Source organism: Gopherus evgoodei, chromosome 6, assembly GCF_007399415.2.
Source record: "Gopherus evgoodei ecotype Sinaloan lineage chromosome 6, rGopEvg1_v1.p, whole genome shotgun sequence".
NCBI lineage: Eukaryota > Metazoa > Chordata > Testudines > Testudinidae > Gopherus > Gopherus evgoodei.
The window spans coordinates 93,249,897-93,267,057 of NC_044327.1; the positions used below are offsets into that span (position 1 = coordinate 93,249,897).

The following is a 17,161-nucleotide window of genomic DNA, read 5'->3' on the forward strand; positions in this document are numbered from 1 at the left end:
TGGTAGCTCAGATGATGCATTTGTTTCAATGTAATTTGACCCAAACATTATGTCCACCCATGTCAGTCAATACCAACAACTTGTTCTATGGCTTCACTTGTTCCTTATAAGCTGTTTTAAAGTATATATCCTGCAAACAATCAGGTTAGCTTTTGGGACTGACATACTCCTTATATAGCCTATGCACATTTTTCTTTTCAGCTGATATATAATCCCAAACATTATATATTTCATTTCTTTTCTCAAAAACCTAGATTTTCCAGATAAAATTTTCATCCTCATTATTGGATTTCAGAGGATCCTTGAAAGTTAATTCTGGATATTGTTTGAATATCTTCCACTCCCCAGGATGATTCCTGGTTTCCCAAATCATTTTGGGTAGCTTAACTCCAGCAAATCTTATAATGCTGACCTGTTGTCCTTTCCCTTTGGTTGCTTCTTCTGGAAGCAGGACATTGCAACCCTCCAATAGGTTAGCATACAATGGAAAAGGCCGAAAACGTTGAACCAGAGTATAGTTTTGTTCACTTCAAACTACTGAGTGATGTGACCTCCAAAGAATCTGTGTCTTTGACTCCTCCATATCACAATACAACAAAAGACAGATAATACCACCACTAATGGTGTGCCAATTATTTTATTGCTGATATCACAAACCTTACCCAAATTAGATGGCAAAAATTGGCTTGCAATGTATATTGTCATTAGATTTACAAAACCAAAGATGACATGCTCTGAGTTTAGTCTTAAATGTGGCAAGCGACAGTCCTGTGTTCTTAGACTATATGTTTGTAGGTATAGATATGTGGTCTTCTGGTACTGTATGCTGGGTCGATCAGCTGATCCTGACTCCATCTCCGACAAACAGCTGGAACCAGGATGGCTCCTAATATGGTCATAAAAAAGAGTAAAGTCAGTTGTGACTAAAATTGAACCCTGTTGATGTCTAGAGCAGTCTGAACACGCAGCTTCTCACTCTGTGTGCTATCTGACTGATCACTCACTGACCGCTGTAATCAAATCAGCAGTGATGTGGGAATAACTTCCAGGAACAGGACTATGTGGGGTCACCTGTAGGCACCTAAGAACGATTCTCATAGAAGTCCAGGCTGCACAGACTTTCTGGGCAATATGAAGTATATCTAACCTTGCTTCATTTCTCTGAGTTCCAACCCCAGGACCATTAAATAAGCAGAACCAGCAAGAGCATCTATTGACTCTCAATAACCAACCAGAATACCATAGGAATGCCTTACTTATAATAAGCAAAATGAAATACCAAAATCTCTCTCCTCTTTCTCCCATCCCACTGGAAGGAATTTTTGGTAGATTTGTCTGTAGTATGTTTGGTGTTTTCAAACTATAATTGCAAATAAAATGAATTTTGCATATCATCCTGCACGTGCAGTGTTAGCAGAGTGTTCATTCCTGTTCCTTGTGGCAATGAGCTCCCCGGTGCTAGCTCAGATTTTGAAAAAGTTCTGTCTCCCTCACTCATAAATATCAGCTTTTGTGATGGGGAGCTCCATTGCTCCTGAGAAAGGCAACTGTCCTGGGAGGTGCTGACCAAAAAGGGAGAGTGGTCTCCCACGTATTTGGCCACTCTACTAAAAAAGGAGTTTGAATATTAAAACAGAATCCTTGAATTTGAATGTGTATCAGTGAGAAGCCTTTATGGAGAGCAAAGCAATCAGGAGATGGGCTCATGGCAACATATGTGTGCACATTAGGTGAAGTGCTAGCATTCTCTGCCAATTAGGGGCTATCTCACAATGGGTGGCACATTACTAATTAAAATGCATTGCAATAATCAAGCATAGATCATTGTGGCTGGTAGTAATGAGTGCAGTCTTCTGTCTAACTGCAGATGGAAGATATCACAACCCCTGTAATTTTAGTAACTGTAAGGAATCTAGCAGGCCCCCAAGGCTGTGGATCAAATAAACAATGTGAGAGCAGAGGGCCTTGATAGAGAAGGAAGTTATGGAAAAGTTACATTCTTGAAACATTTCCCTCTTCCTACCAGCATCACCCCCATCTTCCCAATATCATTTTACCCAGCTGCTTTCATCCAGGTGCTATGTAGCCAGGCATTGAAAAATCTCAGGCCAGGTCTACACTGACCGAACTCTGTAAGTGTTTACACTAGAATGGTGCTCCCATAGATGTAAGTCGCCCACTACGCAACTCAATAACTCCACTTCTGCGAGGGTGTAGCGCTTCGGTTGATGTCTTTAGGGCAGTGCAGTGTCTGTGCAGACACTGTGTTACTTTTATCTCCTGTTGGCTGTCCAGCTCTGCACAGGGCTCAATAGCTGGAGCCCCACCAGTGGGACCAACAGCCCAGAGCCCTGCTGCTGGGACCAACAGTCCAGGAGCCCACCACTGGGACTGAGCCTGGAGTACTGCCAGCTGACAGCTGGAACCTCATTGCTGGTGCTGACTGCCCAGATCCCCACTGCCACCTCCTGGTGAGCAATTGGGGGGAAGGAGAGCCTGAGCTCAGCTATTTCCCAGGTTTGGGCTCTCCTTCCCCACACTCATAGGTGGGGGAAGAAGGAGTGTGTGGGGTGCTGCAGCCAGGTTTTATGCGGGGCTGCTGGCCCCATGCCCAAGGCTCTACTCCCTGGCTCAGGTTCTGGGGGCCGGCCCCATGCCCCACTCCCCAGTCATTGGCTCCATGCCCAGGACTCCGCTCCCTGGCCCTGTGCCTGGGCTCAGGTCCTGATTGCCGGCCCCACTCCCCGGCCGCAGGCCCCATACTCGGAGCCCCATGCCCGGCCCCACCCCCACTCCCAGGCTTCCAATCCTGGAGCCCCACGCCCAGCTCCCCACTCCCAGGACTCCACTCACAGTGCCATGCTCCCAGCCCTGCACATGGGATCCTGGCTGCCAGCCTCTGCCTGGGGCTCTGCTCCTGGCCCCATGCCCACACCCAGCTGTGGCCACAGCCTCAGCTCCCTTACCCCTGTCCAGGTCCCCTCTCCTGGAGACACAGGCCAGCTCCCACTCTCAGCTTGGGGGGGGAGGGGCATGGACCGGGGTAATGGGCCGGCTTTCATCACCCCCATTACTGAAAATGTTCCAACGGAACTGCTCCCCCCAGTCCCTCACCAAGAGATGGCCAGGTTTGTGCTCTCCTTCCCACCCCCCTCAATCCTGCACTGGGGAGGTGGCAGCAGGGCTCTAGGCTTGCCAGTCCCAGCAGCGAGGCTCCCAGCAGGAACTCCTCCCCCATCCCAGGGCTGACAGAGGTATCTGTGAGCCCAGCACAGGTCTCAGTTTCACAGCAGGGAGTTTACTAGCAGTGAAACTGACATTCCTGTCAGTTTCATGGTTGCTATTATTTCACATTTGGTCTCCAGCTCTGGCTGTCAGCCCGGGAGCTACGGCACTCCAGTTGTGAGCCTACATGGGCCTGACAGCTTGAGCTGTCAGTCTGGGTGCCTGAGAGGAAATGTGAAATAACAGCAGCTGTGAAACAGACAGAAATGTCAATGTCACTGTTAGCAGGCTCCCTGTTGTGAAATTGAGCCCAGCGCCTGGTTCACAGCTGGGCCTTTCAGCCCTATGGCAGGGGGCTTCAGCTGTGAGCCCTGCATGACTGTCAGTGCCCCACATGCCTTCTGTCAGGGCCCCACAATGCTCCACCTCAGTCGGTGCAAGGCAAGCCCTCCTGGTGAGGACAGGCCAGAAGGAGGGTAATGTGGACACCAAAAGCCAAATAAATTACTGCAGTGGCTGTAGGTCAACCTAATTTAAGTCAACCTAATTTTATAGTGTAGACATGCCCCAAGAGATGATATTTGACAAAAGGAGACGTAGAGTTTGCTGTTCACCTAATGCTAGCACCTAAGTCTATTTTATCTAAGAATGTCTCCAAACACCTCCAAACAGCTTCATCTAGATGTTGGATAAGATGGAGGGCAGAGGACTGAATTTATGGAATGCCAGGGATAAAGGCTGTTGAGCTGCACATGTGTGTTGTGATACTGTGGGTTCTGTCTGAGAAGAAGGAATGGAGACACGTCTGGCCATTTTACCTTGCAACCTCTCAAAGACAGGATAGCAGTATTTGAAGATAAAAGAGGAGGCTTTTTATGTCTTGTATGTACATGCAAAAAAAAGAATATGTATAGAAAATATGGAAGCCAGACACCTAATATGATGCTACTGTCATCCTTATTAACATATTCAATATTGTAAATCATGATAATTGCTTGGATGGGGGAAATACTTTCCATCCCAGGAGCGATTCTTGTTGGCCTGTAAAACACTCATTACCATAGTTACATGTAAGTTTGTAACCGGGGCTACAAAGTTCAGCCAGCAATGTCTGGCAAAAAGTGCCAGCACTTTTTAAAGTGAGGATGCCAGTTCCAGTGTTTTTCTATTATATCCTATGACTCTTTACTACCAAAGAAATTGTAGAGTTTTTCCAGGTCTTTGTATTTTTCTCTGTATTTCCTTGACAGCACGTGTCCTCTCAGCCCTCTGGAGAAGAAATATTAGAGAAGGTCAAAATGGCTTCCTGCTGAACACTGCACAATCAGGGCACTGAAAAAAAAAAGCTCTTTGACATTACCTTTGGCCTCCTGGAACTTTCTCCTCCAGTATATATATTTACTGCATCATAAACCTTCACCACAATCTCTCACTTGAGTCATGCCTCATTTCTAAAAGCTTTAATTACCATAGGCCATCATGAAGTGGAAGTGACCGAACCTTTCCATACGTCCACAAATAACACCTGCAAAGTCTAAAGAGATTTACGTTTCTCTATCATGCCAGCAGTAGGTCACAATACTCTATACAGAGCAATTTGTCTTAGTATTTGCTGCTGAGGGAACAGAGGATTCTATTGGCCTTCAAAATGCTGTTTGAACAGTGGATATTTTGGTATTTCTTTAATAGATTCCTGTTAGAAGATAAACTAATGATGGAGAAGAGGGAAGTTGATGGGATCAGCAATACCAGACATGGTAACAGCAGGACTCTCAGCTAAACATCTCTGCTGCCTCTTCATCTGGAACAGTCTTTTTGCTTATCAGTGCTTAATTGAATCCTTGAATCATTTTCAATTCTACTTCAAAGCCCTTTTTTACTCTCAGGCCGATGATTTCTAACCTTAGGCCACATGATACCTTCTGGAAGCCCAGTGCAAAATGCACATCAAAACCCAAAACACACAGTGAGGGGGAGGCAGTGATCATTCTCCCTCAGAATGGCTATTCACTTTTGCCCTACCTCATTTACAGATGCTGCCTGCAAGTTATTACACCTATATTGGTTTGGTTTTGCATGCACATATTCGAATTCAGCCTTGCTGACAGCAGGCATAATTCCACTGAAGTAAATGGAGCTTATTGTAGGGCTGAACTTGGCATTTAGACTGTGATAGTCTGTGAAACTAAATGTGATGCTAAATGATTTGTATACAAAATAATACAGTGAAATACATTTTCACTGCCACCTAATGTGATACTGAAACTGATAAGAAGCAATAAAGCAGGGGCCTGATTGTGTTCTCTCTGATTCTGTTGCCTTCAGTGGATTTACTGAGGGGGGTAGTGGCATGGATCAGAGTTCACGTCTCACCCCCCGTCAGTACTCGGTGCAGGCCAGGGAAACTAATGATCCAAGTAGCAGACCAAATTTGGTGATGAATCCTGGTTGCATGCCACCTGAGGTGTGTTGCACATATGCTAAGAAGAATGGAGTTCTCCTTATTTATGTCAGTGTGAGCAGGGCCAGTGCAAGGATATTTCACGCTCTAGGCGAAACTGCCACCTTGCCCCCCCATACCCCTGCCCCAAGATGCCTCCCCACGGCAGCTCTCCCCCTCTGCCCTGAGGTGCCCCCCCGTGGCAGCTTCCCCTCTCCGCCCTGAGGTGCCCCTCTTGCAGCAGCTCCCCACCCTCCGCCCCAAGGCACCCCCCCGCCCCAGCTCACCTCTGCTCCGCTCACGAGCACCCCGAGCACACCGTCGCTGCTTCACTTCTCCCGCCTCCCAGGTTTGCTGGCCAATCAGCTTAGGCGCTGCAAGCCGGGGGGGCGGGAGAAGTGAAGCAGCCACGGCATGCTCAGGGAGAAGGCGGGGCAGGGGTGAGCTGGGGCAGGGAGTTCCCCTGCGTGCCGCCCTCCCCCGCTTACTTGCTGCAGGTGGCCCTCCCTGTGCTCCCCTGCCACAGCTCCCTCCACCTAAATGCCGGTGGCTACCGGGGCAGACTAAGATCCGGCCACCACGGTCGCTGCTGAAGAAAATGGCACCCCCCAAATCCCAGTGCCCTAGGCGACCGCCTAGGTTGCCTAAATGGTTGCACTGGCCCTGAGTGTGAGAAGAGAGACTAGGTGTTTCAGAACAGTACTGCTCCCAGAAATTAATTGATTTTAGGTGGCTGATTGGAGAGGTAGAGTTTGTGTGTGTTTCCTCATGCTCTGAGTCCTTTTCAGCTTCCCTGTGAACTGGCAATGGGGCATGGAATCAAAAAATGCACCCCAATGCTAATAAATATTTTCATGAAATTGGATCAGTGTAATGGTGTTGATTTGAACAACTGGCAATAAAAGTGGTACCCAGTAGCAACTGGATTCAAATGGGTTGCAGCAAGGAGTAATGGGTCAAAAATGTTCACTAACTAGCAGGTGCCCCTATCATAGAATATCAAGGTTGGAAAAGACACAGGAGGTCATCTAGTCCAGCCTGCTGCCTGAAGCAGAACCAATTCCCAGACAGATTTTTGTTCCAGATCCTTAAGTGGCCCTGTAAGGCTTGAAATCACAACCTTTTGTTTAGCAGGCCAATGTGCAAACCTGTGAGCTATCCCTCCCCTTGTCCGTCAGCTTGGTCACTTAATACAACTTTCTTCTTTGGCTCACATTAGTGCTCATGTTTGCAAGCTAATCAATACACTCAGAAATGACTGATAGCTAAATTTGCTAGCTACAAAAAGAGAACATGCTTGACACAGAAAAAGACGTCCAGCCCAACTTCATGGTTTTATTTTCGGTGTATCTTAATCCCACCTTCCTGGCTTTTCACTGCACTGCTTTGAAACTGTTGTGTGAATACATAACAACAGCTACTGCTGACATATTTGATCAAAGAGCCTTTTCTGCTCATTTCCTTTCTGAAATCATGGCAGGGGACAATGATATCAAATCCATAGTAAGAATGGCCTTCCTTGCACTGTGGTTGTTAGTGACACAGTATCGCATAAGAATAATAAAGACTAGAAGGAGTCAGATGGCACTTTATGGAAGGACCCCTACAAACCCCAGCAGGACGTATCAACTACTTCATCACTCTTAAAGCAAATACCAAAATATTTTGAAGGCCAAAAGAGGCCCCTCTTCCCTCAGCATTGAGTACTAAGATGTAAGTTGCTATGTATGGAGCAGTATGATCCCTACTGCTGGTGTGCTGCAGAAATGTAGAAGCAGCAGAGTCCTGTGGCACCTTATAGACCAGGGGTCGGCAACCTTTCACAAGTGCTGTGCCGAGTCTTCATTTATTCATTCTAATTTAAGGTTCCGCATGCCAGTAATACATTTTAACATTTTTAGAAGGTTTCTTTCTCTAAGTCTGTAATATATAACTAAATTATTGTTGTACATAAAGTAAACAAGGTTTCTAAAATATTTAAGAAGCTTCATTTAAAATTAAATTAAAATGCAGAGACCCCAGACTGGAGGCCAGGACCTGGACAGTGAGGGTGCTACTGAAAATCAGCTCATGTGCCGCCTTCGGCACACGTGTCATAGGTTGCCTACCCCTGTTATAGACTAACAGACAACTGTTAGTCTATAAGGTGCCACAGGACTCTTTGCTGCTTTTACAGATCCAGACTAATACGGCTACCCCTCTGATACTCTGCAGAAATGTAAATCCCTGTAGACTTTGCAGGTGTTATTTGTGGAAGGAAGGAGAGGTTTGATCCTTGTGTTCACTTCACTTCAAGATGGTCCATGGTGATTAGGCTTTTAGAAGGGAGTAGTGACTTAAGCGAGAGATTGCGGTAAAGGCTTAAGAAGCAATAAATATATAGAGAAGCTTCAGGAGGCCAGAAATAATGTCAGAACACCGTGCTTTCAGTATCTGGTTTGTGTAGTATTCAGTCAGGAAGACATACTGTGGCCTGTTCTAGTATTTTTTTCCCAAAGGCTGAGAGGACGCATGCTGTCAAGGAAACATTTAAAAAAGTACAGGGACCTTCAAAAACCCTCTGGTTTCTCCTCTGATATAATGTGCAAGCAGTGGAGTAAACTTGCTGGACTTGGCATCCCTACTTGGCAAAAATGTGCAGGCATTTTTCAGACGTTGCTGGCTGAACTTTGTAGCCCTGGTTACAAACTGACAGATAACCATGGAAATGAGTATTTTACAGGCCAATAACAATAGCTCATGGGATGGAAAGTATTTCCCCTTTCCAAAGAGTTGTCTTGGTCTATACAGCACTGAATATGTTCATGGGGATTAATGCAGTATTGCAGCAGCTGGCTAAGCACTAATTCTATGTACACATTACTGCACAACATTTGTTTTCACATATATGCAAAGCCAACCTTTGTAATCTTCTAATCTCCCCATCTATAATCACCAAGTCCTGCCTTTTAGAGGTTCAAGGTCCTAATGGAAATGACGCCATTCCTTTATCTCAGACAAAACCCAGAGGGTTGTAATGTGGTCCCCCCATCTAAACAGCCTTTACCTGGGGCGTTCCCACAGGTCAGTTCTCTCTCTTGAGTCATTCATCATCTGCATGGGGCTGCTCCAGGAGCTTTTCAGATAAAATGAGTTGAGGTGCCAGTAAAAGTTGTATGACATCTCCAGAGCTCCTTACATTCAGTGTGGACTGCACCATCTCCCAGCTTTCTGATTCCTCATCTATCTAAACACTGGGATGACAAACCTCTGGCTGGAGGCAGAAGCTTCAAAAGAACTGCGTTCCTCCATCATATCCCTCTCTAGCAAGGATATTGCTCTGAAGTTGCTAAATTGATCCACAGTCTTGGGGCTGTGGGGGTGGGGGGCTTTTTCATTGTTATTTGATACCCATAAAATTAAACAGCCCTTGAATTTTCAAAGCAACTCTGAGAAATGAGCCATACATTTTACAGTAAAATGCCCCTCACTTTTTTAAAAAATCTCAATCAAAATGATTACCTTGATTTTATGATATCAGCTATTTGATTCTCTGCTTTAATGAGCTTTCCTGGCCATTTGCTTCTACACAGCATTTGTTTTTTATGGTAGCCAAGTGATTCACTCATTTAATTTGTCACTCATTTGATTCAGCATATTTATTAACCATATGTTGTTTTTTCACCCACTTGTTTACTCAACATATTCAACTCACTAATCTGTCCCCCACTTTTCACTCTTCCTTTCTTTATAATTTCATCTCTTTTCCTTCCCATATGCTCATCAATGCTTCTTTCTCTTCTCATCCCAAGTTCCTACTGTACTTTTTCTCCTACTGCTCCTTTATTCCAACTCTGGACATACCTTCATGGCCATCCAACCTACATTTTCAGTCCAACGAAGGGATCTGCAGAACAGAATAGAGCCCTTTAACATGAGTCCACTTTCTGAATTGGCTTCTCATTGATACAGACAGCCCAGGTAATTTGTTCACAGTGACCTGTTTTTCAAAGCCAAAAGGCTGCTGTATTCAGTACCAATTAATATTTTTTTCAGGGTGGACAGGTCATTCCTAGGTATACTGAATTATTTGCATTAATTTTAAATTACTGCCCAAAGTCTTCATTAATGCAGACATAAGGTTGACCAACCTGTACCTCTGTAAGGACCCATGAGTCTAGAACCCAGGCCTAGAGCACTGCTAGGTAGCTAGCACCTCCATGCTAGCACCCAGCAGCAACTGCAACCAGGGTGTGCACCACTGCCCATGACCTGTTGTGAATACAGACCATGGGAAATCCAACCACAAGAGGTCTGAGAGGCAGCAGCCTCTTAGCCCCCACCCTATATAACCCAAGGGTTGTTCCAGGAAGTGTCCAGGTAACAGTGTGGATCTCTTGTAGATGCAATGACTATTCCTGCTCCTGAACTCATGACTTTGACCTTGGCTTGATTTGGACTCCATCTCCTCACTTGGACTGTGAAACAGGACTCTAATCCTTGGTATCAACCACAGCCTGAAACCAGACTATGAAGTCTTCTGCTACTCCCAGCCTCACGTTTGACCCAGCTCTGACTCTTGGTCCTGACTGCCTGTGTTAGGATTCTGACACCCTCAAACTATTCCAGAATGTGAAATGTACCAATACATAAACCTCTGTAAAATAGGAAATAAAGAGTTACAGTACAACAAAGTTATACCCCTGAGAACATGGACACAGAGGCTATAGTAAGGTCTCCCAGCCCACACCCTCTTAATGCTGTCCCCTGGTGTTGGCAATACATCAGGCACAGTGAGCAAACTAAACCTATCCTAATAAAATCTGCCATTTTCTGTGTTGTGCTGTGTTAGGCCCTAAACATGCTCTATGACCTTGCCTCTCCATCCACTCCTGGTGTCAGCTGTAGCTGTACTGCTCCAGGCATAAGTTGCAGCAAATTGCCACAGCTCACTCTGCCATCTGAGGGGAGGTGCAGCTCCAGCTAGGGCAATCAGGGATCTCTTTTTTCTAGGCTGTGCCATGCAGGGTGTCTGGGTGGGGTAGATGAGCACAATGGCCCCTCTTGGGTCTAAGATAGAGGTCCCCAAGATGTGGCACGTGCCCCTAGGGTAGCATGGAGGAATATCAGGAGGATGATGGATCCCAGGCCAGTCCTCATGGGGTTGGGGAGGAAATGTTGCCACTCAGCCCCTCCCTGCCCCCACCTCTGCTCTGGTCCAACCCTCAGCCACATTCCTGGCACCCAGCCTTATGCCTGGCCCCATCCCCAGCCTCAGCACAGCTCTACTCCTGGCCTCATGCCAGCCTCCAGCCTTGGCTGCTGGCTGTGGCTCCCTTCCCAGCCCAGGACCAAGGCCTGGAGCAGAGCCGCACCTGGCCACCGCCCTGCTCCCAGCTCCAATCCCACCCCAGCTGCAGCTCCAGCCTTAACCCCCTTATCCCTGGCCGCACCCCCACCACAAGTCACGGTCCCACTCCTGGTCCCGGCTCCTGGGGGTGGAGGGGTGTGGACAGGGATAAGGGGGGCATGGCCCTCAAATGTTTGGGGCCCACTGGGCTAAGATCTAAGAATGCATGAACTATTTTTTTCAAAATGTCTAAGAAGTTTTAGGGCTGATTGAATGGTTGCTGCTGACTCCTCCAGGAGCTGCTGTTGTTTTACTATGTCAAGAAGGTAGAGGAATATCAGAGTGCTTCATCTCATTCTAATACTCCACCGCATAGTCTGAACCCCTGCTAGGACCCCACATCTGTACAGCTATTCACACAGTGCCCTGATCTCTGTGCCACACCATTAGCCAGGGAGTTCTAGCACTCTGGTGGCACACGTCACACTGCCCAAAAGGCTTAGTAAGGCCTCACATAGGGAATCCCTAAGACAAAAATGAACAGATGTTAACATCTGGCAGGTCTTTGGTGGTTTTGTCTGGAGCAGAAGAGGACATTGAGTGTATGTGGTGCCTGGTTCGCTATGCCTGACTTAACTTCAACCTTCATCCCAATGAAAACAAGGCCTAAGAGTTTCCCTCATACTATTCTTGGGCACTTCTCTTACTATCCTCCATATGCTTGGAAAGGGTACAGCTTTGAGGTCTCTCTCAGGGACTTCTTGGAGTTAAGGTTGGCATGTGGGGCGGATGTTGTAGAAGACATAACCGTAACTTAGTATTTCCCAGTGTCTGGAGATTTAAGTGGTTATTTTACCTTAACTGTTCAAGTATCAGTGCATTTCAAATTCTGGAAGGTACAAGACACTGCCAGTCAACCTTAACTCTGTGCTAATGAAATTTCTGGTGGTGAGTTCCCCTTGTTTCCTTGAGGACATTATGGTAGTGCCATTTCCAATGTGGCAGCTAGTCCCTCCCGTATCACCCTGGGCCTACCCCACCATACCAGGTTTGCTATCCCAGACACAGTACTGCCTGCCAAACTGCCCCAGGGAGAGACTTAGGCAAATGGATACAGGGCATTCATGAACTTCTGAACTTCCTCAAAACTGCATGCACCAGTCACACTTCAAAAAGAAGCCCCATGGTGTTCTCCAATAGCTAGCAAAAGGCAGGCTGATAGCACGAATGTGCACTGAACCACAAACTCAAGTGCAGAGGATTTGAATTCATCACCCGTGTGTTCTAGGAGCAGCACTTGCTCCTTTAAAATCCCATGGGAGTACATTACTCCCTCAGTGTCACCCACCAGGGAGTTTCTGAGGAAACAGTACCTCACACAGGCGCAAACTATCTGTAAGCAAAGGTGTTAAAGTTTTTAGAATGCCATAACTTTTGAAATATTTTTATACTGGAGCTTGGTACCAGTCAGTGACTGATCTCAGGGGCAGCCCGTTCCCTATATTTAATGAAGATGACAAATGAGATTTTCCCAGCCTTTGCACCAAAAAAGTTAAGAATTGGAAAAATATTATAAGTAGCTCATTTTAAAGGGGCTGTACCTCAGCAACTCCATGACAAAAATGGCCCCTTTCAATACAAACTCTACTCCAGCCCCTGTTGTAGTATACCATGTCATAAACAAATAAGTAAGAGTTAATAGAACAGAAGTACTTCATATCTTTTTTACCGGTAAAAGGTTAACAAGATCAGTGAGCCTGGCTGTCACCTGACCAGAGGACCAATCAGGGGACAGGATACTTTCAAATCTTGAGGGAGGGAAATTTTTGTGTGTGCTGTTAGTTTTTGGTTGTTGTTCTCTCTGGGTTCTGAGAGGGACCAGACCTGCAACCAGGTTTCTCTCCAATCTTCCAATACAGGCTCTTATGAGTTTCAGAATAGCGAGTACTAGGTAGATAAGGCGAGTTAGGCTTATGTTTGTTTTCTTTATTTGCAAATGTGTATTTGGCTGGGAGGAGTTCAAATTTGTATTTTGCCGAAAGGATTTTAATTTGTACTTGTATACTTAGGCTAGGAGGGTATTCCCAGTGTCTATAGCTGAAAGACCCTGTAACATATTCCATCTTAAATTTACAAAGATAATTTTTACTGTTTTTCTCTCTTTAATTAAAAGCTTTTCTTGTTTAAGAACCTGATTTTTTTTTTTTTAATTCTGGTGTGAGATCCCAGGGGACGGGGTCTGGATTCACCAGGAAATTGGTGGGGAGAAAGGAGGGAAGGGGGAGAGAGAGTCTAGTTTCTCTCTGTGTTAGGATTACTGTCTTTCTCAGGGAGAGTCTGGGAGGGGGAGAGAGAAGGAGGGTGGAAGGTGCATTTTCCTCTCTGTTTAAGATTCAAGGAGTTTGAATCACAGTGATCTTCCAGGGTAACCCAGGGAGGGGAAGCCTGGGAGAGGCAACAGTGAGGGAAAGGGTTTACTTTCCTTGTGTTAAGATCCAGAGGGACTGGGTCTTGGGGGTCCCAGGGCAAGGTTTTGGGGGGACCAGAGTGTAACAGGCACTGGAATTCCTGGTTGGTGGCAGCGCTACAAGTACTAAGCTGGTAATTGAGCTGAGAGGAATTCATGCTGGTACCCCATCTTTTGGACGCTAAGGTTCAGAGTGGGGAATTATACCATGACATACCAATTTTCAAAATAATATCTCTGTGCCAATAGGTTTTAGAGCAATTTCAATATTAATAAGCAGCTCCTTATTGGGGGTTGGGATCTAAGGAATCCATGTACCAAGTGACCCCAAACTTGTACCACTAATTTTACCTTTTACCCTGATGAGATGTAGCAATTTTCAGAACATCTGAGTATGTAGCTGGCTTTCAGAACAGTTTGAAATGTTAGCTCTTAAAACCAGAAGCTTTGCTCACGGGGCAAAATTTCCAAAAGCAGCCCTTCCAGAATGCATGTGAAGTGGAACTAATGCATGTAGCAAGCATTTCTCGGAAAGCAGCTGAAAGCTCGGGTTCAATAGCTATAGCATGCCACCTCGAGTGACCTGTTGTCAGGATGCCTGCAAACATTCTCAGTTGCAACAGACCCTACTCCACCTCTCCAGTCCTACTGCATGTAAATAATGCTTTCTGGTTCATCATCATGGCTCAAGTCACACTGGAGATCCAACTTCTACCCTGAGTAACCTTTAAAGCATTGCTGTCCCAAAGGTGCAGTGGTTGCCAGACACTAGCTGAGCTCAAACAAGAGCAGGTGATATCTGTTTGGGGAGGATCAGAGTCATAGGTTGAGCCCCAGATGGGCATATAAGACATTATAAGAATCATAACATTAGGCTGTCACATGACTGGGGGGGCGGGAGGGAGAAAGGGCTGAATTGTAGGAACCTCTGCTTCAAATGATCCAGAATCTGGATCACAAATCCTACCCCAGACTAGGGTGACCAGATGTCTCGGTTTTATAGGGACAGTCCCGATTTTTGGGTCTTTTTCTTATATAGGCTCCTATTAGCCCCCCACCCCATCCTGATTTTTCACACTTGCTATCTGGTCACCCTACCCCAGACCCACCTGAGTCCCAGCAATTCTTAAGACAGTGCCAGTAAGCATGTGGATTTTAGAATGCATAGAAAAATGAGCTGTTAAACAGTCAGCTAGTCATATCATTAACAATAGTGCTTGTTCTGCCAGCCCATGATAATGGAAGATGTCTGAATAAATCCCCTGTGCTGCTTTGAAAAATTTCACCCTACATATTTTTAAAAGTTGCAGTCTTGTTAGTGCTAAGTGCTTAAGATTATTAAAAGTGAAAGCCAACCTCCGGTTGTGCTTTTCACCATTTGAGCTAGGATATGTTTTGCTTTTTGCATTTCTCTCAGAAGGGATAGAGAAGTTAGGCTAGTAATAATGACTTTCTCATCATTAGAGTCATTTTTATTTTCTGGTTCTCATGTAGTGAGTGTGAGGTTGTGTTGCATGTGCATTTCCAATAGAGCAGGATCTTAAACTAGAAAAAAAAAAAAAAACCCTGACATTATTTTAAAATATTGCATGTTAGGTTTCATGCAATTTGCATTTCGGTCACAAAATCAAAGTATTGATGTAAGTGGTTCCACACATTGCTGTTGCACTCCCTTGTTTTGGGACATGACATTGCAAGGCACTCCTGCCTCAGTTTATAAGGTGTGGCAGCAGTTCTGGAGCAGGGCGGCCTGAAGACTAAACCTCACTGGTAGCCTGGCCCTAGCTGATTTTCTTAAAATGGGGGGCTCAGGGCACCAACACCTCCAACAGAAGGCCAAGACAGCCCGGTTGACCCTGTAATGCAGCTCCTCCCACTAGAACTTTGCCTGCCTTGGGGTAGGTTCTTCAGTGGACATTAGAATTTATCTGGATTCTTCCTATAAAATAAAGTATGGTCAGGAGCTCTGGCTTTCCAACATCATGACTTTCACTACCCCGCTACATAACAAACTTTCTCCTTTCCATGAAAGTACATGATCCATGATCCTGGAATGCCCACAATAGATCTCTTCAGTCTCTTCACTTCTGCTGCAGACAACTCTTCTCCTCCAATGTACATGTAAACACTGAAGTGAGGGCCCTCAGAGCCATGAACTGGTGCTATTTGGTTTTCTGCTTTCATCTGCCCCGAGGCTACAGGATCTGTGCCTGCAGACATTCCACCCCCCCCTTCCAGCTCACTGACTCTCCAGAGGAGATGATCCTTCTGCAAAATCTCCTGCTGTTCTTCTTGCGCTTGCTCCCATTCATACTGACAAGGAGCTGCAGTAACTAGCATGTTCCCTGTCTCTACATGGGACACTGAGTTTCTACTGAGCACTGCTCATTGCCCTATTTGAGATCCTCCCCCCAACACCCATTTTGACACAGAGCACAGCCAGCTCCTGGTCACACAGTGCACACTATTGTTTCCAGTGCTCCATTTCCAGCCATGCCCAGGCCAATTCCTGTTCCTATTTGGTCACCTAATCTATGATTTTCGGTGAGGAGATCTTGAGCTTCTCCACCTCTTGTCCAGCCACCAGCAGCAGCTCATGTAAGACCTCAGCTTGGCCCTTTGGTTCCTGATAACTCCTGTGAGCTGCTTTGCTATGGGCTTCTGATCCTTTCCAATCTTCCTCAGATCAGTCACAAGTTTCTGACTCTGGTTCTAGCCCCTCAGCTTCTTTCCTCAGTGTTGAGCTCGGCACAACATTCCTCTCTAGTAGGGCCATGACCCCTGACAGTCTCTTCCCAAAATTATGGGCCCTCAGAGGTTCTCTGCTACTCCAACCTATAATCATCCCAGTTGTTCTTGTACTTGAATTTCTACATCAGTCAAGGGATAGACCTACATCTCCCCATGCATGCAGGAGACGTAAACAGATAAGTGTGTGTCCATTCTCTTGGGGAGAAGTTTACTCCCCCAAATAAGTCTGTCTACATACCGAGTCAACTAGGACCTTTACCTCCCCCATACTCAGTGGTACAAGATATGGAAGTTTTCTGTCTTTGTTCAGGAAGCATCCCAGGCCACTGACCTTGTTTTAGAAACAACCCAGGTAATTGCACTCCATAAGTATACGATTCCCATGGAAGTGCCCAGATTGTCCACATGGGAAGCAAGCTAACTGGCCTCCTTGCCCATTCCCATCAGAACTGCCACTAGGCTGCAGTATTGACCAAGACATCAATGACCCTTTGTGGATTCTAGAGTTGGGGTGATCCAGGATCTTTTTTTTATATATCGAGTTATTGACTATGTGTCTAGTTATTGGTATCTTTTCTATTTTAATAATGATTAAATTTTTATGAACTACGTAATTACATTATCATCAATTACAGTATACTCAAACCATTACAATCACCGACAAGCTGTCTTCACTAACATCCCAGTTTAAAGACATTACCTCTCACTGTAGCTTTCTGGATAATTGTCAGCAATCTTATTTACATCTAGTTCCCTGGTATGCTCTTGATGCACATTAAGGTCATCTACAGTATTCAGTTGCATCTGTCTGATGACTGGAGATAATTTTTAAGTCTTCTGAAGCTGGAGAATGAGTGTTTCATAGTGCAGGATGATATAGGCACAATGAAAAGGATTGTCGTAAATTTGCAGTACTCTGGAAGCATAGTTACTGCAAATTACTCCAAGA

The 17,161-nt window shown here is 45.7% G+C and overlaps 1 long non-coding RNA gene across 1 annotated transcript in view; it reads right to left on the reverse strand.

The window, feature by feature from the left end:
• The window catches only part of LOC115654013, an 81,228-nt gene that overhangs the window by 11,317 nt on the left and 52,750 nt on the right, over positions 1–17,161 (reverse strand). The gene's annotated exons all lie outside the window — the stretch shown is intronic.